This window comes from Lytechinus variegatus, chromosome 10 (genome assembly GCF_018143015.1).
Source record: "Lytechinus variegatus isolate NC3 chromosome 10, Lvar_3.0, whole genome shotgun sequence".
NCBI lineage: Eukaryota > Metazoa > Echinodermata > Echinoidea > Temnopleuroida > Toxopneustidae > Lytechinus > Lytechinus variegatus.
The window spans coordinates 17,007,467-17,030,305 of NC_054749.1; the positions used below are offsets into that span (position 1 = coordinate 17,007,467).

General features: G+C 37.6%; 1 protein-coding gene across 2 annotated transcripts in view; it reads right to left on the bottom strand.

Moving 5' to 3' along the window:
• The window catches only part of LOC121422379 (DCN1-like protein 3), a 30,907-nt gene extending 14,958 nt beyond the window's left edge, over nucleotides 1-15,949 (bottom strand). Inside the window, exon 1 of one of the 2 annotated variants that reach the window (XM_041617383.1) lies at nucleotides 15,826-15,949. The gene's annotated coding sequence lies outside the window, so the exon portion shown is untranslated. Of the gene's footprint in view, nucleotides 1-2,632; nucleotides 2,896-15,825 lie in introns of those variants that run through there. The other variant, XM_041617384.1, reaches the window with a different exon arrangement.
• Between the last annotated feature and the right edge of the window lie 6,890 nt (nucleotides 15,950-22,839).

Sequence of the window (22,839 nt, forward strand, 5' to 3'; positions counted from 1 at the left end):
ATAATATAAAATGCAGGAATTTCAAATTTTGTATAGTTCCTGATGACTTAATTTTGTTTTCTATTAATTATCGGATGTGAAATGATTTGTTTATTGATAAACAAAAGGTACAATGAAAACCTTTTTCAACTTTCTGAGAAAATGACATTTCATTGATTTTTTACCATTTGCTATGTAGGAATGCTGCTTGTATGACGTCACAAATCAAATAATTGAAATTCGAATAACTTTTTAATTATTTGATGAATTTTTCTCAAACCTTCGGCAATATTTTTTATTATTTTTTCTGCTATTTTTACAATAAACTTTTTGTCAGGGTGAACTTCCCCTTTAAGTGATGTCCACCCTGACCTCATGTACATGTACATTCATGGACTCTTGACTACCAGCAGTCAAAAAGAGTGCATTCATCATTGCCAGATTTCTCATCTCGTACTAAACTTGAAATATTTAGATACGTCCATGCTTGAAATTATCTCTCCAGATGACCTTTGATGTTGTCAACATCTTTATTCTAAACTTTCAAATAATTACCTCTGTGAGACTTTGACCTTTTAATGTAAATTATACTGTAAATGAGTCATGAAGAAAAACTAAAAAAAAAAAAAAACATACTGTATTTTTGCAAGCTTCTATTGACTACTAGTATTGACATGAATACTGGATTAAGACTAAGAGTTTCCAGGAAGAGCATCACATGTACAGAAGCATTTAATGAAATAATGGGAAATAACAAATGTGATAATTAATTTCCTGATACAATAAAGATTCAAGATTAAATACATAGATTACATTGTAGATGTGAGTGAATGCTTCATATCTCCACTCTAGGTATGATACATGTACATAAACATACCTCTGGAAATAGAGTCTCATGGGTAATCAACACGTACATGACCCTGCCTGTGGAAGACATCATCTTGAAGTCTGCAGTGCACATTCACAAATATGGGTCTCCATCAGCCCTCCTCGTACAAATGTCTGCGTATCAAAAAACCCATCCTCATCAGTCAAGATGAGGCAATTCCCATTAAAGTGGAATGTGACCTTGAGCAATGACCTTGAAAAATGACCTTCAGCATTAAAATGAAGTACTTCCATCATGATACACATACATGTATATAAATTAACAAGCCATGTCACGACAAGCAAATCGCCATTAATTTGAAAAAAAGGCCCATTTTTTTTTTACTTGGGTTGTAATCTCAGGTATCGAAAGTTTGAAACCCATGAAAAAGCAATCAATTAAACCCCGTCTTCAATAGTAGCATGGGTTGTCTGACAAGGTTTAGAGATTAGTTCCCCCTGAGTGGCTGGATCATACAAAAGATTGTTGCAATTATTGAACCCAAGCTGATGAAAACAGGGCTAGCACAAACAGCCTTGCAAAGCAGTTGTTTATTGCAACGAGTTCATGTAGACATCTCATATTACCAAGTCAAATGGTGGAAATAATGAACTTCAGTGTGTCATTTCACAAAGTCATAAAAACGAGTTCACTGACATCTAATACTAGAATGCAGCAACCTTGACCTTCTGCATACATGTATCTAGAGAATATTCATATGCACAATAAACCATGATTCTAATCTTTCTAGAGGGATGCGAGTTCAAATCCCTGCCATGACATTTTTTCAGCAAGAAATTTACCAACATTATGCGGCACTCGATCCAGGTACAGGATCATTTCATTGAATGCACTGAGGACTGTAGGACAGCTCAGGCTAAAGCCGGGGTAACAATAGTGTACCCTAGAATACATGTATTTCTAGATATAGATAGCCCAATACAGGTGTATGCCTATTATCATTATTATATCATTATATTATTATCATTATCACTATTTATATTATAACTAGTAGTAGTAGAAAAGTAGTAGTAGTAGTAGTAGTAGTAGTAGTAGTAGTAGTAGTAGTAGTAGTAGTAGTAGTAGTAGTACATGTAGTAGTAGTAGTAGTAGTAGTAGTAGTAGTAGTAGTAGTAGTAGTAGCAGTAGTAGTAGTAGTAGGAGTAGTAGTAGTAGTAGTAGTAGTAGTAGTAGTAGTAGTAGTAGTAGTAGTAGTAGTAGTAGTAGTAGTAGTAGTAGTAGTAGTAGTAGTAGTAGTAGTAGTAGTAGTAGTAGTAGTAGTAGTAGTAGTAGTAGTAGTAGTAGTAGTAGTAGTAGTAGTAGTAGTAGTAGTAGTACATGTAGTAGTAGTGGTAGTAGTAATAGCCATTTAACATCTGGGCAGAGAGTGGCCAATGTGGAGAAGTACATGTATGTACCTGGAAGTGTACCCCCCTCCCCTTTTTTTCTTGACAAAGTTTAGGTATTGGCCAACAGATACAAAGGCTGCAGGTGTAATGAATGAAAACTACAGCAAAATGACTTTATGGCATGATCACCAGTGCACCCACAATCATTATCATCAATCATTCAACATCATGATCAGCAGAATTATCACCATACAGGATACATGTACATACATACCAGTACATGTATAGCACAAAGGAATGTACATGTAGGCCTATTAGGCACTACTACAATAAAAACACATCATGTACATGTAGACCTACATGTACTTGTTCTTGTTCACAACATTCCTTGTTGACTTTAAACTACACACAATAAAGTATGGAATATCTCGTATACCTTTATCACACCTCGTGATGGTCCACACACTGTCCCATATTCAATGGGATCACTGGCATGCCATATCTCCCCCTTTGTCACCCCAACCATCTCGCTAATAAAAGCATTCATCCTAATACTATGACAACATCCAACCAAGACATGACTCATCACTGGAGACTATCGAATATGACAGGATCAAGCTAACCCATTCTTGGAGGATCCCATTATCTACATGTGGGACCTACATGTACATCCTTGGATGTATTCCTCCTATCATACATTACAAAGCATGCAGCCTGCCGACACATAATGCATCTTCCATAGTGCTCAGAATTCATGAAGCAATATGAAAATTACCGAATGAACTACGTAGTAGCTAGTTAGCTACATGTACACATTGGAGTATTTATCATTAAAACCAGAACTTTCAGAAATTTTCAAAAATAAGCTACCGTACTGTATAATACGGTATTGTACTGTTGTGTACAATATTCTATAAATACCCATACATGTAAGAAAATAGGGGTTCGTACATGTAGGCCTACCATGTATTTTTGCCAGTCTGCAAAGTACTGTACAGTACTTGCAATATCACTGAAACAATTGCCTGCATGATAAACTGTAATTTCAAAATAATGAGTTTTTGCAGGGATTTTCATGCAGAAATACATGTAGATGTACAATATGTTTAAATGAAACCCAAATTACAATTGTGAGACAAGAAGAATGTACATTATTTGCTGTACTAATGGGAAAATCTGGACATTGCAGGCTCAAAAAATATAACTTTTTCCGCCAGGTTTATTTGAGGTTGGTACAATACATGTGGTGCACCATGGTCTAGTGATTCTGACTCTCGCCTTTCAAACAGAGGGTAGAGGGTTCGAATCCTAGCCATAGCGTGTATTCCTTCAGCAAGAAATTTATCTACAATGTGCTGCACTCGACCCAGGTGAGGTGAATGGGTACCAGTCAGAATTATTTCCTTGAATGCACTGAGCGCCGATGATGGTAGCTCAAGCTAAAGCCGGGGTAATAATAGCAGCGCTTTGTATCCTCAGGCAAAAGCGCTTTATAAGCTCTATGAGGCTGTTCTCACTATGCTCCTAAAACTAGTTTACAGGAAACTACTTTATACCCTTTTCATAAACCCATCCTCCAATTAGCCGCCTAAGAGTAATGCGGATAATTCAATAAAAATTGTGTTCACAAACTCCGAAAATAAGCCGCATTATTTTTACGATGCGGATGTGTTGGAAAAGGGTGACCTTGTGACTGCACCATGGCAATTATCCGCATTATTTGGAAATGCGTTCGTAAACTCAAAATCTTGTCCCGATGCTGCTATTATGCGGATAATAGCAGCATCAAAATAATGCGGATAACTCTGGTCCTCCTCCAATTTTACAACCAAATTATGCTGCTATTAGCCGCATAATTGGGTTTATGAAAGGGGTATTAGTGGAAACTAGTTTAACGTGTACATGTAGTGAGAACGGTCGAAGCAGTCTTGGAAGCAATCTTCCCAACCAGTTTGGAAAACCACCTCGCGATGTAGTTTTCAAGATCGCTTTGCCTCGTAAAACTGGTTTTAGTGTGAGGACACAACCATTCTTCGGGAAGGGATCTTCGCACATTTTTAGCGCGCTGCTCCACACGACAGGTGTAGAATGCCTATGCTGTGGTTTGAAACGTGTCACCCCACTGATACATTTCCATAGCAACAAGAGCACTTTACGTGAAGTGATTTTGAAAACCACTTTCGTGTGATCAAGTGGGAACGCTAGCAAAGCGATCTTCCAAACTGGTTTCCTGAATCGGCTTCCAGTAAACTAGTTTTAGAAAGCGTAATGAGAACGGACTCTATCATTATTATTATGTAGTTTCCATGACACTTGCTCCAGCGACAATTGCTCTGAAGGAAAAGCCAAACATAAACCTAACCTCCAAGACTAAGTTTCGGGCACTAGTTTGTACATTATTCAAGTTTATTGCAGCTTTGTTTGTTCATTTCAGTTTTGGTTTCAAGTTAATTACTTTTAAGCCAGAGTCCACAGTTCTTTAACCCCTCTCTCATTTACAGGACATTGCTCTACTGTAAAAAATTCCTAATTTACATTTCCCCTTTTCTTTAGTCTCCATCAGCCTTCTTGCCTTTTATCCTCACTTATCTTTGTTATCCCATCTCCTTTGTTATCCTCATCCATCCTTCATTCCTTGCACCCCACACTTGACCATTCCTTTATCTCTTGGTCCTCTCTTCAGCTATGTTAATTACTCCCCTCCTCTCTCTTGGTTGACTGAATCATGATGTTGTAAGACTCCTTATGTGTGATTAGTTCTTATTCATGATGATGTGTTACTTCTGAATATTGTCATCTTTAAGTGAATTTGAATATGTTTTGAAATCTAGTACCTTTTGCAAAGAAAGCCAAAAGAAATGAATAATATATGCCCTGCCAAGCTCAGGCAGTTGAGTACAGACCTTCAAACTAGCAACATCTACCTCCTCATCTGTTCTTGTGCTGTGTTGGAAGAACCCCTCTATACTTAAATACAAAATATAGCTCCTACAACTATTAAGTAAACCCTAATCCAAATCTTTACATTATTGTGAACCAAAGACTATTAAAATCCGAACTCTAACCCTACAGATAAGAGATATTACGACAGGAGCAAATTTCGCAGGAGTATATGTTGTGTCACCGTTACAATATCATGTCACTATTAACAGGTATTTTTGTGATTGGACAGGTGTGAAGGAAACAAAAGAAGTTGGCGAGCAATGACCCCACCCCCATACATCACTTACACCCTTAAAAGTAATTATTTAGAAAAGAATGATTCATAGCCTTGTCACTTTAATAAAGTGACAAGGGTATGTACATGTGTGACTCCTGGGTATGTTTGGTCAGGCTACATCAGAGGAGCAATATCTGTTGCAGTTTTCTACTTTACTGCAACTACTAGATTATCTTGGTGGAGGCTGTGTACATATATGTAGCTATATCTTTGCTGCTCCTCTATTAAAATAGGCCTATAAAGCAATGTGTCTGACACGGCTAGACTATGATAAAGTGGACGTTGTCCTCTGTACTTTCCAGTGTTGCTTTTATAGTCGTAGCCTTTGTTTTATCAACATGTTTGATCACAGTTTCTTGAACCAAAAATCTCCACCAAATGATATTTGATTAAAAGAAAACAATAAAGCAAGAACTTCACTTCACACTCACTGTTTTATTGTCTCGCCAATCAGACATTTTTTTTATACATACAGTGTCACAGCAAAGATATAGCCTAGATTATATAGTTACAAATAGGAGAGCAAAATACAAGCCAGATACACATGTATGTATTTCAAGATCCTTGACAGAAATGTATGACCCCTTGGCTTTCTCGATGCTGTAGTCCTATAAAAGCAAAAAATCTGTGCAAAATAGCCTCAGCAATTTAAATGCACCAATATTGCACGGTCTAATAATGTACATTCAAATGTGCTTTGTCCTCCAAATTTCACAATAAAATTAGCAAAATACACATATCGTTACAAAAATATGTCTCTTCCTGCACTTCCATTGAACAATGGATATCATTATTCCAGGACTATGTATGGATGTACATAAAGTGCATACACTGCACTTGTAGGCCTATAGGCTACATAGATTTCTTGATGCTTTTACCATTATTTATGATCATTGAAACAATCAGAAATGCCACTTGAACTGAATCCAAAGAAAATGATGAAAATCATTCAAAATTGATTTTTTTTTATTATGTAGGCAATATACAAATGAATGCAGCCAGAGCTGTTTTGATTTGATATTGTGCCAAGTTGCATGTCATGTAGGCCTACAAACAAGCATACAGGCCTTGTACATGTAGGCCCTAAATTGTATGCCTATTTTTTTTACTGCCGAAGTGTGCATGTGTACATGTACACTAAACACTGGTAAACTTTAAGAATTAGTTTTCAATTAACATACATGTGCATGTACGTCATGCACGCATGCACAGCCATTAATATTCATTTTATTCTAATTTTTTTACATTTTCTACATGTACAGTATGTAGCCTGTTTTTTTTTCTTCTATTACATTTTGATTCTTTGAAGTTGAACACATATAATGGGCCTTCAGTGTACATGTACATGAACAGGCATATGGACTGGTTGCCTGGACAGCGTTGAAAATGTCAAATAATAAAATGACTCCGATATTGGCCTCGATGCATTTCCAATATTGAATTCTTCAATATGAGTTTCATGTTAAGGGAGAAGCCCTGCTTTGCGAGCATGCTAAACATATTCTACAGTGGGGCAATTCCATTAAATATGTACATCCAACCCCCTATATTATATGTGGGACCTTCATGAAATGTTCTGTCTCTGATTTCTTGTGGGTTTTTTTTTGACAGTCTGTAATGGTCTCAAAGGACCATGACTTGGTGAGTTCATGAAGTGAAGTGAGACTTGAGAAAAATGGGGTTGGATGTACAAAAAGGTTGATCATGGATTGCCCAGTGTATGACGCACAAGGCCTACAAGTATGTAGGCCTACATGTAAAGGCAGGGCAAATCTTCAGGATTTTTGTTTTTTATACATGTACCTGCAATTTGTTACCTCCTCAGTTCTTTTCGACAAGTCTGTACACATATGTTCCACTATACATGTATGTATTTCAATACAGCAATCAGGTTTAGCAAACAGAAGAGCTCACTATTTTGCTCTGAAATCTCTACTGTACATGTAAATGTAATTGCACATAGTGAAAATAAAGGAGGGGTATAAATAATAAAAGGTAGGGACAGTGATTTTCCGCGATCGCGGAAAACGGACGGAATTCACGGAAAATGCTTTTTGAAACGGAAAGTGGCATTTCAAACGGAAAATCACGGAAAATGCATTTTCCCTCAAAATACACAGAATAGCAACAGAAATTACTCCAAAATCACAACAAAATGAGTATATTAAATGGCCACAAAACCCCAGAAAACACGATCTCACTTCGCTACAATCATGACAATTCACAAATAATGACTGCACCCGACATCAGCACACTCGATTGTACAGTACCCCACGCCCGTACCCGGCCAGCCGCGCCGGCCGGGTTGGGCTTCACTGCACTGTACACATATTGTTCCAACTATGCACGGTCGTGTGTTGCTGCCCTCTACGTTTGAAGATGTAACAGCACGATATCGTGGTCTTAAAATCCAAGATGGCGGATTGGCGAAAGCCGTTGACTGATGATAACGATGTCAGAAAACCCCCCAAATTATCGATGAAAAATCATTTCACCGTGAAATAATGCTAATGATGTGAGAGGTGAGGATGTATGCATGCTAAATGTCTTTGTAAAAATAATATTTACACCCGCATAGATCCGATTAGAATGGATTCTATTGTGTTGTTGGTACAGTAGCAGATATAAAGTTTGACCAGTGCGAGTGTACGTTCATTTTGCTATTCAATTTGGAAACGGAATTGTCACTTTTCCGTGTGTACAAAGTCAATGGGGAAACGGAATTTCCGTTTTCTGACGTGCTGAAACGGAATTTGAGATTTTCTGAAACGGAAAAGGCAATTTTTTGAAACGGAAAATCACTGTCCCTAAAAAGGACTACATTGCAAAGAAATAATAGTTTTGAATAATAATCAGTATTTATTTGCCTAGATTGTAAACCTCTACATGTTGTACTTGAAAGGAATAATTTCTTTTTTAATTGTGACAAAATCAAAGAAAGATCGGGTTTCCACACAGTATTGTATGTAACATTACGGTAGTCATCAAATGCACATCACAGTATGATGTAGGTTTACTGTACATATGTATGGGTTGGTTTCTAGTTCTACATTCTGTAAATGCATGTGAGTAAACTTAACTCTAGTCTTGAATGTTACCACAATATTGGATTCTGATTGCATTAAAGTTCACTGTAGTGTGAATTTCTGAATGACACCAACCAACACATTCAATTCACCTTCAAACACAACAAGCTCCTTTTGTTGTCTGGAATCATTATGGTGGATTTTAAAGGATGAGGTCACAAACGTCATGGTGTTTTAACTCATGTCATCTACACATTTCTTGACTCTCAAGACTGATCAGAAAATTGCAGACTAAGTGGAGGCTATACCTGTAGGCCCACATGTACATACATGCAGAGATGCCAAGTTCAAAGACCAGCTATGCGTGAGATTTTCTGTGAATCTGAGTGAGATCACAGACATTGTGTACAATGTATATGGGGATAAGCTGAGATAGTTGCGTGAGACAGAGATTTGAGGGGATGAACAAGAGTCCAAAATGCTTGAGACTTGGTAGCTCTGTACATATGTATTGAAATGAAATAAACAATTCAACTGAACCCGTTATAAATTGTCAACTTAACAGTGGTCGTTAACCTTCAAAGTAATATACAGATTTGAAGCCTCAATAAAATCTAATGTTCAATTGATAATAGAAATGAACCGAGTAGCACTGAGATTCATACAAGTTCAATGTACACTGTATATACTCTTTGTGTTTCCATGTACATGCATGTGGTACCTCTCCAACAACATGGGTAGATTCACAAAGATGATTTTTCCATTTGGGCAAGAAAAAAAATACTAGTTTTAAATAATAAAGTCCCATATTGTGTATTAACCCCTCTCTAGAAACTTTTAGTGTAATCAATTTACTTTCTTCATCTTCATAGTAAAAGGCATGTACACTGTACATAGTACACATAGGCGGATCCAGGGGGGGGCCCGAGGGGCCCGGGCCCCCCCTATTGGCGGAGCAAAAAAAAGGAAAAAAAAGGGAAAAAGAAAGGAAAAAGAAAAAGAAGGGAAAAGAGAGGAGAAAAGAAGAAAGGCAAACATAAGAGGAGGAACATGATTGAATAAAATAACATGAGGGGAAGTCTTTGAAAATAATTTTTTGAAAATTCTATTTGTTAGGATATAAAATTTTCGCTCGCGCTTTGCGCTCTTATTGTCTTTCAGGGGATTTGCATATCTTGCTCAATATGGAGCTTGAAATATCAAACTTTGAAGTCAATATACAAAACATATTTCAGCTGGGAAATTAACTTTAATTATTTTGTTTGATTTACAAATTGATTTTTAAAAAGTGCTCTGTAAAAATGTGTGTGTTGTGGTCTGAATATTATCATTTTCTGCTTGCGCTGGGCGCTCGCAAAATTTGATTTGTCAGGTACCTATTATTTTCCTGTATTCCATAAAGTTCTCAAAAAGTTCCCTATTCAGGTCAGATTGTCAAAACGTATCAGCTAGCGCTGCACGCTATCATTTTGATTAGTGAGTTATGTATCCCAATATTATTTCTAAATCAAACTACTTTGATGACAGTTTATCAAAAATTTCGGCTCGCGATTTCCGCTCGCATTGATAGATATCATGCATTTTATGCATAATTACAAAAGTGCTTTAAATTTCCAGTTTTCTGGCCATAATATTAACAGATTTCGCGCTCTCATACTAAGGAAGAGAAAAAGGATGATAGTCATCACTTTCTTATGATGACATAATATTCCGGTCCTATGTAAAAACTTAAAGTAATAATAATAAAATACATCAGCTCTTTTTTAACTGTCATCCATCACGATTCACAATTTTCCCACAATTTGATTGCAATACAGAGCTTAAATTGACCCTTTGTTAGATGGGAATATCATATATTTTTAGCTCGCGCTTTGCGCTCGCTTTATTGATTTTCATGATAAGAAAGGTACTTAGAATGCAAAATTCTAGGTCGAAATCTAAAACACGCGTTAATTCAGATATGCAGATTGTTCTCTATTTAAATCATTATCCAGTTTCAGATCACAATATCAAAACGTGTCTGCTCGCGGATAAATAACTTATCCTTTTCATGATTTACAAAACATGAATAGAGTGTCCAGAATTTTTCCGCTCGCGCTTCGTGCTCGCATCAATAAAGTTTAGTTTAAATACTTAGAGTCCTTCCAAGATTACAAAAAGTGCTTAGCATTTCCATTATTCAGGTAAAAAAGGTCAAAAATTTTCAGCTCGCGCTTCGCGCTCGCAATATTTGAATGTTGAAATATGTAACGTCTTCATGGCTAAATGCAAGCAGTCCATAACAGGTACAATTTCGAGCAGTTCAAAACGTATACAAAAATTTTCTGCTCGCGCTCTGCGCTCGCATTATTAATGTAAGGAAGATCCCCACTTACTCATCCTTTTCATGATTTACAAAACTAATTGAATAGAGTATCTTGTTCAGTAGGTCTAAATCTCAAAATTTCTTGCTCACGCTTTGTGCTCGCATGTTTAATTATATACCTATTCTGTTAAACAAAAGTGCTAAGAATTTCCATTCCCTAGGTAAAAAATGTCAAAAAATTTCGGCTCGCGCTTCGCGCTCGCATTATTTCATTTTTAAAAATGTGTAACGTCTTCATGGCTAATTCCAAGCAAGTATTTAACAGTACCCTTTCCATCACTTCATTTCTGCTCACTCTTTACGTTCGTAGTAATTATTAACTTGCATGCACATCTTTTTTTTTTCAGGAAGACAAAAATTCCCAGAATGTTCAAAATTTTTAGGAAAAAGTATATAAGATTTCCAAAAAATTTAGCTCGCGCTTCGCGCTCGCATTATATAAATAATGGTTATGGTATTATACATTTAGGTTTCATAAGAATAAAGCTAAGAAGTGACCATTAGGACTACCCTTCAAAGAAACAAAAAATCCCGGCAAAAATCATATTCGAGCGGCCGATCGGGGAAAATATGGCTGAAAAAATTCCGGGCCCCCCCTATTGGCAAAGGCTGGATCCGCCCCTGGTACATCATATGTTTTGTAGAGATAAATTCTATGCCAAAACATGACATGTAGCAAATAATTGCCAATTTTGCACAAATCTTGTCTTGCACACCAAGTTTACATGTAATTTTGTTTTGTTAGATACATACAGTATGTAGTACTGTACACAGGACAGTATGCTTACTAATGGACACCTGATTATTTTTACTTCTAGACATCACTAACACACAATCAATAATTTGACAGCACTCTCTATTTGGTATCCTTCTGTCTAATGAACAAGAAATTACTTCATGCAACATTCATAGACCAGCCTATCAATGTCACTTATGCTGTAATGGCTTTTATAATCAGCATCATCACTGGTGCATACATGTACATGTATTACTTGTCGGGCACCCATCATATACATGGCCTACATGTAGACTGTTTTAATGTCAAAGTGGACAACTTTTCAAAATAATTTTAACTGATAAATTTAAAAGATGTTGGATTGAAAGTAGTCACAAAAGTAAATACTTGCCAGAGGATTTCGAACATTGCAACAGGTTACAGAAGTTGAAATCTGTGTCCAGGATACAATGTTTGTACATATCAGTGGCATACCTGTGCTTTCTCAACAATTACCCCCAACATGGTCAAGTTCATTGACCCTAAATGACCTTTGACCATGGTCATGAGACCTGAAAGACGGGCAGGATGTTCAGTATTGATTAACCTTATGACTCATGAACTAGATTCAAATACTCTAGCTATGATGTCTTTTAAAAACTTAACCTTCTTAAGGTAAAGAATTTAGATGTTAATTCCCCAAACATGGTCTATTGACCCTAAATGACCTTTGCCCTTGGTCATTTGACCTGAAACTCAGATAGGATATTCATTACTTGATTAATCGTTCACGTTTCATGAAGTAAATGTAGGTCCATATACTTTCTACTGATGTCATTTCAAAAACTTAAGATTTCAATGATGACGCAGTCATGGAGCCCACCGTCTGAAAAACATTGCCTACATAGTTCCCTCTGCTAAAAATGTTGAAATATTTGCTCGCTCGCAAATTTTTACAGATTTTGCCCGATATGCCTTCTTGCCCCCTCAAAATTTTTGGCTCATCATGCCACTCATTATTTGCAAATGAACATAATGTAGGGAAAAGGAGATTTATTCATGATGATTATTACTATGTCCAGCATCCAGACTAGAATTTGATGCTTTTATTGCAAATGTATCTTCACACTACATGTAGTTCAATCATATCAACTCAACTCAGCTCTGTCACCATAGGTGGTTTCAAACCGCCTCGATCACAAGAATCCCTGTTAAATTACGAGAACTTTTTAGGCTAAAAATACCCATTAATTTATTCCTGCATTCACACCGCCCTGAACCATACCCTTCGGGATAAGTTCCTGAAGTTACGAGCATGCGCAGTATGGTCTGATAAACTGGCAAGGCGCGAGATTCAAAATCACTAGCCCAGCAGCTACCCACAGCTCCCGCGCCCAACGACACGCTGGGCTAAAAGTTCCTGTAATTTGCTTTCACATCGCCAAAATACCAGCGACCTTGGAAAAATCCCCGCGAAAGTTCTCGTAATTTCGCCAAGTACCTACTATTTAACGGGTATTTTCTTTCGGGGAAATTACGCATAGTTTGCTTTCACATTACCAAAATACCTGGTATTTTCTGATCGGGGTAAATTTCCCGATCAGAGAATACCTGGAACTGACGAACTTCGAGGCGGTCTGAAACCACCTCATGTTCACAACAAAGTATTCACACCTGTTCTATTTGATCATTCCATCAGTCTAACACTTATTCAATCCAAAATAACTTTAATGAGTAGTGCAGAAGGCACCCTCACTCAATTCATTAACAACTTCTGAAAGGGTAATGGGTTGAGCAGCTGCTTCTAAAGAAAAATAATTTGAGACCAGGCATGGTCTTACATGGAGAGAAACATTTCTATCAGAATTCATACACACGTACACAAAGTTAAAGAACATTACCATATCTTGGAGAAGTAAATACAAGACTTTAATTGTCCACTGTAAAAGATGAGAAATTTAATGGATTTTGAAATCCTTCTGAGTATTCAGAAGGTGAAACTTGATATCCTGATAGTGCACACTAGGAGAGGGACAGGGGTGGGAGAATATTTCTGTATAAACAATAGCAATAAAATTTGCACTTGCACCCTACATGTATGCCTACATGTACATGTACATTCTCACTCAAGCAAAGCAAAGCACCTGAAGTTGCAGCAAACAAAACAGAGATCCCGTTCTCATTAACATCCTTAAACTAGTTTAGTTGAAACTAGTTTAATGTTCAATGAGAATGGTTGAAGCGGTCTTGGAAGCGATCTACCAAACAAGTTCAGAAAACCACCTCACAATATAGTTTTCAAGATCGCTTGAGGAAACAACCATTCTTTAAGATGCGACCTTCGCACATGTTGTGAGTAGAATGCCTACACCATGGTTTCAAAGTTTGTGCATACTGAGAGCATGTCCATAGCAACAAGATCACTCCCCATGTAGTGGTTTTAAAAACCCCTTTCGAGTGAAAAATGGGAACGCTAACAAGAGACAACAAAACGATCTTCCAAACTGGTTTTCTGAATTTTCAGTATTTAGTTTTTAGAATTGTAATGAGAATGGTGCCAAATTCTCAATGATTTTGTTTCCCAAATCAGATTCTAAATCAATTAAAGCTAGCAGCCTACATGTACATGTACATTGGGTGATTTCAAGTTCAGTGTTGACCTTTTGGTGTTGGTGACTGGTGTTAAGTCAATTTTTACACAATTTATAACATCAAACATAAAATGAAGATGGTCCCGAAAGGTCACTCACTAGATCTAGTTGTTGAGATGTCAATAATGTGATCTGGATCAGTTTAACAATCATTGAATAAGTTTTGGAGCTAGGGGAAGCAATCCAAATTTCAACACCAACACGAAGGCAAAGCCAACACTGGACTTGAATCACCCACTGTAATTATACCAAACAATTCTTATTTTGATAGTTCGCTAGGCACAATCACATAGATCTATGCAACAATGCATGTCTAGGCTCCATGATGTAATGACAACATCAAAATCATAAAAAAAATATCATCACAGATTGTCCTCTAGATCTAAACTAGGCTAGTCCTGGCCTGGTTGCAGCATCGGACTCGTCACTCGTATACCCAGTTGTTGTGTATTTGGATAGCCAGTAGGCACCTGGAGAGTAAAAATCATTCTAATATTACGTAAGCTTACTCTCCACGGAGCCAGAGGTTGCGTGTACCATGAAAAAAATAAATCTTTGGCCCCCTGATTTAAATCATGTAATTGGGATACAACTTCATTTCCGACATTTCTATGATATTGATTTCATTTTAAAACAAGAATTCATTAAAACAGAAAAGAAAAATGTCATGAAATGACAGGGAAAACTTGCCACTGTGTTTACATCACCATCTTGTCTTGATTTCATTGTCTTTCGCTTGGCTACAGCATGTATATCGCGCGATATGCATGCTATAGCCCACTCACACATATTGCGAGGTAAGTATTAGTAATATATTAACCTCACACCATGCACTGTCCGCTTTTGGCAGTGGAATTCTAACTAGTGGGTTGCGCGTGCTGCTATCCCACTTCCATGACTTCTGCCTGTCCACAACACACAACTTTTGGCTGGATTTTTCTGTGTGCGGCGGCATGTTATGAACCCTTGACTTGAGCGAATGACAATGATTTTTACTCTCCAGGAGACTCCTGTCCTGGCGATGACTCTATAAATAAATAATGTCCAGAGACCAGACAGGTTGTATGTAGGCCTATTGCTATGTCTGGATGATCAATTTTAGAAGAATAAAAAGTCATTTGCCTTTTTGGAATTGGAAATATTTAGATCTAGATCTACATGTAGGCCTAGGCCTAGAATAGATCTAAATTGTAGATCTACATGTACATGATCTTGTAGTTGTAGTAGGCCTATTAATATTCATGATATTGTACAAAAAAAATACAAGCGAAGTTTCAATTTTTAGTAGGCCTACAAAATGTTAAGATAATTATAGGGAACAAAATAGAAGATGATAACAACTATTGAATTCATATTTTTAGTGCAATCCAAAGACAAAAAGAAGGTTTCAAAAATATGTCCGGACACCCGACCCCCATCCTACTCGACGGGGCCGCCGACGCGACCGGCATGATGGCACGTCCAGTTCCAGGCAGACGTACAGAGCCATTCGGCTCCGTATGTGCCCCTGCGGCCTGCGCTGCGATAGCACACTCATTCACACACATTTTGGGATCGCAATCGTCTTACAATTTCTGTACGAAATTTATTAGCTATGAACTCCACAATTTACAGACATTGAACAAACCTACAAATAGCCAATTATATCTTACCTATGACTTCACTCGAAAACTCATGGATAAAGCAGAAATGTCATTTTTTGTCCTTCCAAAGTCAGAGCCCCATAAAAGTGAGAAAGACAGATACAGCGAACTAGGATCGGTATAGCAGAGTGACGTTTAAATCACGTGATAGGCAATTCGCAACCGGTCCGGTCGATCTCGACGTCGTGTTTCTGCCTTTGTTCTCAATTTTTTCAAGAGAAGTGTTTTTCGTGACTTATGTAAACAAACAACAGAAACTTGTACAATAAAACTTCCAGAAACAGCAGATTTAATCATCTGTGGTTTACAAGATGAGTTTGACCAAGGGTCAACTCTAACTATTGGCATTGATCATGGATATATATGGATCTATATATTGACACAGGATTTCTGGGGCGGATCCAGGATCGATTTTTCGAAAGGGGGAGGGGGGGGGGCGGGGGCACATTTTCCAGAGGAAAAATTTGACAAGCCAAAAAAGGGGGTCTTATCTTTCGGAAGGTCGGGGGTTGACTTCTGTTTCAACGGCATGTTTACATTACAAATTTTAATTGTGCCTCTAAAAAGGGGGGGGGGCACGGGCCGGCTGTGCCCCCCCCCCCCTCATAAGAGAGAGGGAGAAAGAGGTAACCCATCTTGTGCAGCACCTCCCTTAAAATCATGCTGGTGCAGAATGAATAACATCAACAATTATAAACAGATAACTGGACATATGACTGTAAGGCTGCAAAGCGGGTGCGGCGGCCGGTCCCCCTTGTGTTCAAATATCATATTTAAGTCTGCAGTGAGCGCCTGATCATGCTACTTGGTTCAAATCCGCCCAGGCAATCCATCACCTCAATTGTTGTTATCTTGGGTTTTAAGGCGCATGACATTAAGCCCCCCCCCCCCCGGAAATATATTTACACCTATAATGAATCGCTCTTATTTTGTGATTATAAAACATGACGCATAAATATTGGTCAGCGGTGCTATAATTAAATGCAATTCGTAGAATATCGTGAAAGGCGCACAAATCGTTGATTGTCTGTAGTATTTTCTGGTCAACCATGCATGCAGGCTCAGTAATTTGAACAAGCTTCTCAGCTCGTAATTGCTATAAGGCAAGCACTGTTTAGGGCCCCTCTCATCCCCATCATTTTCTTTTTGTTTTACATTTATTATTTTATTGCTTCTTCCAGAAACTGGCTTCATAAATTTTATAACTTTATTAATGATATATCATAATAACTTAATTAATTACAGTCCAACATCAAGGTAACAATAAATAAGTAATTAATTCATGAATATGTTTATATACATAAATTAATCCTTTCATTTTCCAATTTACTGAAAGAAAATTAAGAAATATAACCCCAAAAATAATAGAGAGAAAAAAAAAATAATAAACATACCTTCACATTGCACATACAAAAAAAAAACGATCCCTTGTCCTTCAAGTGCCCAGCTAGAGCTCCTTCCCCACCCGCCCCTGTGATCCCCTGGGGGGCGTTTCATGAAAGGACTTGTCGGACGTTTTATCCGACAAGTCCCATTTTATCCGACAGTTACCATAGGAACAGTGCCTCTCAACCAATCAAAATCATGGAAGGATGTCAGATCTGACAACTTGTCGGATGAAAATATTGATGAAACGCTCCCCTGGTCTCATCATACAGGGGCCGCGGAACGGTTTTCAAAGTGGGGGGCTGACCATGCTAAAAATCACAACCATATGGTCATTTTTACGTTTTTGTAAACGGTTTTGGAAAAAAAGTGGGGGGCTGAAGCCTTCCCCCCGGTTCCGCGGCCCCTGTCATAAGCCTCCTCCCTCCCTACCCACATGACCTAGGCAAGTCCCCGCAAAGTATGCATAATGGCCGTACGCAGCATGGGACAGCCCCCCCCCCCCGAAATTTTGAAAACTTACATTAATTCTTTTACTGAAAATTCACCGAAAGTATGAGTGCATGAATCAAATTCTTCAATTTCACTGTACAAAATGCAAAGGTGCCCAGTGATAAACTCGGTCGCTTGACTGACTCTCTCGCTTTCGAGTTTTTTTTTCAAAAATGTTTACATTTTCTGCCCGCAGCAAAATATTAGACCATGCCCCCAATATAAGACTGTGTGATGCCTGTCAACAGGCCTCCTTACGAGTTTAAAAACAGAATATCATGATAAGTAAATAAAAAAAAAACATGTTACTGTATGAAGGGCCAAAAAGTGGACGTTTCATTATTTTTTGCTTCCAGCTCCACATCAAACATTTTTTTTTTTGCATGTCAAATGAATAAGTTTTATAACATTAGCACATTTTTATGTCACCCGTTGACCTCCAATCCTTACTTTTCGCGTTATAACACATAAACTAAAGAGATCTGTCCTATCCCAGGGCCAAGGCGTCACTAGAGGGGGTCAATGACAACCCCATCCCCACATACTTTTGTCGTCAAATTCGCATATAGGCAGATCCAGGGGCCGCCCACCTCCCCCCCAGGCAGCCACAGGGGAGGGGGGGGGGGGTAGAGAGAGCAACAAAAAAGGGAAGAGAGAAAAGAGGGGAAAACAATAAAATTCTGCTTTTCGCGGCCGATCTGCATGGGAAAATGATGGGGTAAATATTCGAAGTCCCCTATTGGCTAAAGCTGGATCCGACCATAGTAAAAAGGATAGGGGGACCGTGGAGGAGTTAAGGAAAAAGAGAAGTAAGAACTGATGAAATGAAAAGGTAAGAAAATCAGAAAAGGAAGAACAAAGGGAGAAAGAAAAGGGGAATTAGGAGAGGGGAATTAATTTATATTATTTTTCTTTCCTCTTTTTATACATTTTTTGTCTCTTTTTCTGACATTCATTAAAATCTTCTTTCATGTTTATTGTTAGGCGCTTCTTTCTATTCTTTAATTAATTAATTTTTTTGTGAGCCCTTTCTTCTTTTTTTCTTGTTTTTCTTCTTTCTTCAACGGCTGTGGCAATTTCCCGGCATGAGTTTTCTCGACACAATATCATGTTATGCGGGTTTTCTTTTTGCTTTCAGTATTCTTCTATCTATGTTTGAAATCTATGTTTTCGTTATGTTTTAAATTAGTAACTTTGTATCAACTTTTAAAACCACTGAATAATACAAATCTTTTGTATTTTAAATTGCCATTGCTATACCCAATGATACCTAAGATTTTAAGTGATTGAATTATTATTTTCTCCATTGTTATTGATATGTTATTGACAAGTAAAGTGTGTTTCTCATTAATAATCATAACTGGGCGAGCTTGCAATGACTTGCAATGATCTATAGTAATGGCTGCATAAAGACTGGGATCGGATGGAGAGCGGGGGGATGGATGGTATGGGGGTATGGATTCAGTGTGCCATGGACCTCCAAAACTATTTTCATGACCAAGATGAAAGGAAGAAAATAATAAAGAGGAAAGGAAATTGGGTCGTTATGACATTATTCTCTGGACTCATATGCAAAATCTGTCACCAAAATAATGTTGTATAAAAACAACTAGATCGCTTAAATTCTATGTGATGATAACCATTGACCTGAAATTCTGAATATTAATTACTATACTGGATACTCGCAGTACAGAGGAGTGGTGCAGGGGTACAACCACGGACATACTTTTATTTTCCGAGGTAAGAACACCGTCTTTATTGTATAGCGCCACCAACGAGAAGAGACATAAAGGATATAGGACAAAACTTATTTTTTTCTATCCAATTAACAGCCTTATATTTCTCAACATTCCCCCCCCCAAAAAAGGCCTTACCTACTGAAAATATTAGAATAAAATATTATTTTGGTATGATAAGATAATTCTGATTGGCGCATGCATTCCTTTTTTTAATGAGAGCGCGCCGTCAAAAAATAATCAACAACAACAATGATACTCTATAGCACTACTACTACTACTACTACTACTACTACTACTACTACTACTACTACTACTACTACTACTACTACTACTACTACTACTACTACTACTACTACTACTACTACTACTACTACTACTACTACTACTACTACTACTACTACTACTACTACTACTACTACTACTACTACTACTACTACTACTACTACTACTACTACTACCACTACTATACTACCACTACTACTACTACTACTACTACCACTACTACCACTATTATACTACCACTACTACTATACTACCACTACTACCACTACTATACTACTATACTACCACTACTATACTACTATACTACTATACTACCACTACCACTACTATACTACTATACTACTATACTACCACTACCACTACCACTACCACTACCACTACTACTACTACTACAATACACTACCACTACCACTACTACTACCACTATTACTACTACTACTACTACTACCACCACCACTACCACTTCCACCACTAGAACTTTTGGGGGCCATGGCCCAACCCTACTATACTCATATACGACAGTACGCTATGCCGTCCAGGGTCTGGGGCGCGGAGCCCCTGAACTTCTTGTTATCAAATCCATTTAAATCTCGCGGATTGCCGCTATTTTTAATCAAATATCGCGGGTATATACATAATATAGCTTTTACACTACACATTTATTCAACCCAGTTGCTTAATGAACCAAATATTTTGAGGGGACACAACATAGCAATGTGGGAATATTTGCTAAAAGTCACCAGCGAGCAAATTAGCGAGCTGAAAAAAAGATTGCCTATTGAAATTAAATTATAATGACATAATAGATTTTTTTTATTTAGCAAAATATACATTTCATTTTTTCCATTCATTTCATTATACGTTGTCTCCTATAATCTTTTTGATTTCCTCCTGGGTGTGGAACCAAGACCCCCCCCCTCACGCCTGTATACGCCAGTGATTGAATCTAAAGCTTAATGCAGGAAGTGTCCCTATACTGGGGGGGGGGGTTATAGAGCCATTTAAAGGTTATAGATGAAGAGCCCCTACTGCGTGGGGTCTAGGGCAAAGCCCCGGTAGCTTATTTGCATAAAAATCTAGCAAGCTTATAGCATGCAATGTTGTATGCAGTTCATCTTTCTTTCCGCTCTTTATTTTCAATCCACGGCAGCCCGGTCGTGTTATTAAGTTTTTTTTTTTCTTGTCCCTTTTCTTCGTTTTCCGATTTAGCTTTTGACTAATTCCATTCCATTTCCCGCTATTATTTGCTATTTCGTCATAATTTATTTCCCATCATGCTATTGCACTAGGCCTATTTCGGGATGACTTGTTCTTTCTCAGATGTTCTTCTTTCGTTCCTTTTCTCGCTTTCCTTCCTTTTCCATAAAAAAATATTTTATCGTTTTCTTTTCACTTTTCCATTTCCTTCTTCTCCGTTCCCTTTCCCCTCCCATTTCCCTTTCTTTCTCCCTCCCTTTTCTCTTTTTCCTGTTTTTTAAAATATATTTTCCCGGTGAAATCCGCGAGGGGGAGGGGGCAGCTTCCCTGCCCCACCGCCTGTTACGCCATTGAATCTGAATCGTCATTGTTTCTTTGTTATTCAACTACTTATTATATTCATGGACCTATAATAGGTCCATGTTATATCTAAGCTGTTACACTAATAGAATTTAATCTGACGTATCTTATCAAATGACTTCAATTTGATCTGAATCACATATTTGTGTATATAGGATTATACAGTGCGTATCAAAAAAAAGTTTACACTTATAAAAATCCTGTAAAATTATGCATTTGTAATATCCTAAAGATTTTTCCATATTTTAACATTGGTACAGATCCATTTAAGCAAATGATGATATAACTGTCGACAAAATATTTCCGCTTGAGTGAGCACCACTTACTTTTGAAAAACTAGTGAAAAATGATTTGCGCAGAACTTTGAAATAATATGCGAATAAAAGTAGACCTTAATCATGAAGAACAAGTGGAATTTAGCTAGTAAAATTGATTTAAAGATATCTTTTACTTTTTAAACTTCTTTCCTAGCCCAAAACACTTCGGAGAGTGCATTGCGCCCAACCCCACTCCCCACTAGCGTACCTAAAGGAGGGGGGGGGGGCAGATTGCCCCCCCACCCGACGAGTCACAACTGATCCCTGACGAGCCACAAGTGGCCCTCTTTTTTCTGGTACGAAATCCTTTATTTGTGGTTGAAGAACTTTTTTTTGCTTGTCAATTTTTTTGGAGGACGAATTTGCCCCCCCCCCCTTTAAAAATCCTGGGTACGCCACTGCCACTCCCCCACACACTGAAGCCATCGTGATGATATTTGCTTTACACTAAGCTGTGATTTACATGAAATGGCTTAGGCTTGACTTTCATTTTGTTAATCATTGTCAAGCTTGGAAAAAGTGTGGAAAAACAAGTATTAAATGAAAAATGAAATGTAACCCACTTTAAATGATAAAAACTTTGGGAAAAATGCTGGAGATGTCTGATATAAACTTTTGTTCAGATTCAGTTATATGTCCTCAGATCCAGCTGGCACAAAAAGGGTAAAGGTTGTGCTTACTAAGTTTGAAATTTCAATTTGGGTGGCAAAATTGTTACAAAATGTATCTGTTTTATTTCATTTGACTAAAAGTGCAAGGGAAATGTATGAGAAATGTTCCGCAAGGTAAGTTTGATTTTGCCCTTTCCCTTAGCTTGACACCACGTGAACTTCTGCGCAAACAGATTTCTGCGAGCTTTACAAAAATTGACAGTGCTCACTCAAGTGTAACATTATGTCAAAATTGGATAGATGAGACCCAAACCCAAGATATGTGAAAAATTACCCACATGTATATTTTTTAATTCCCAGGGCTTTTAGAATGTGTAAACTTCTTTTTTGATACGCATGCACTGTACTTCACTGATACTTTATTGATGGAGTAATAATAATTGCGTATAGTATTGACATTCAAATAAATATATTTCCAATAATAATATTGGACAATGAAGTTCGACATTTGAGACGACATGACAATTCAATGGCAAAGTATGAATTATTTGAAAGCCTGTTAGCACTAATTAATTCTACTGAGAGACGAGTATAGTGTCCAATATGTTCCCTATTCATGCGGACCGTCATTACGTAATC